Source organism: Anneissia japonica, unplaced genomic scaffold (genome assembly GCF_011630105.1).
Source record: "Anneissia japonica isolate Jap-2015-1 unplaced genomic scaffold, ASM1163010v1 scaffold1053_len387728_cov195, whole genome shotgun sequence".
Lineage (NCBI taxonomy): Eukaryota > Metazoa > Echinodermata > Crinoidea > Comatulida > Comatulidae > Anneissia > Anneissia japonica.
This window is the reverse complement of record NW_022699258.1, coordinates 194,117-195,161: the sequence shown is the minus strand read 5'-3', so window position 1 is coordinate 195,161 and position 1,045 is coordinate 194,117.

Genomic DNA, 1,045 nt, shown 5'->3' with positions numbered 1-1,045 from the left:
AATTTTAGTTGTTACAGGCTTCCTGGTCTTCTGCAAGCTATTCCAACCCGCATTAATACCAAAGTTTACTACAGATATATCGGGTAACACGATTTAAATCGTTGCAAATTCGATTCTACAGTGGGTCGTAAAATTAAAAATAAAGAGTTCAACTAAAAATAATGGAATGATAAGACGCTTTTATATGCCTCGCCGCAGGTCAAGGAAGGCGATGGGTCAGTCAACTTCTCTGTATGTAGGCTTACCTCCCATCGTTGAACTCTAAATGATACTCTGCTCAGGCGGATGGCCTAGCCTTCCAATAATTATAGGAAAATATAAAGATTATTCTACACAAAAGATGGTCCACTCCGAAAAATTATAACTATCACTCCCGTTTAGTGTGTAAAATAAATTGTATAGGCCCCAGTATGCTTCAGGTGTTTTAGATAATATAAAATAACAACTAAACTTTTCGATAAATCATATATACACGTCTCGGACTGAAAATATAAATATTTTATTTTTTTAAATAAATAATTTATTATGAAACTATGAAATTATTTTGATACACATTAGCGGTTATTGTTGGCCTATAATTCAAATACTTTAAATCAAGATTTTAGAGAAAATATAGGCCTCGAATTAACGTCTGCAGACAACATTGAACACATCTTTGTACGTTTTTCAATAGTGAATAATAGTCCTCAATTCATTGTACAAATAACAAAGTAAAACGTGAGTTGAGGGGCACGAGCTATTAGTATAAGATGATCAGGTAATCAGTTTTAATATGCAATATTCCAAAGGGAAATTGAGGGTGAAAATAGGGGAAGGCCACAAACTGTGTGGTTTAGATAGGTGAGATACAAAATAAAAATAGGCACATGTATATGATAGGCCTATGTAAAATAAGTCATTGCAAAGAAACTCAACTGGTCGTAGTTAAACAACTAGAAAATACGGGTTATGTATCGTTACATTTCACAGCCTGCAATACACACTCAGGACAGCGCTGGAGATTGGCAGGATCAAAAATTTCGCACCAATCAATATTCATGTCTCA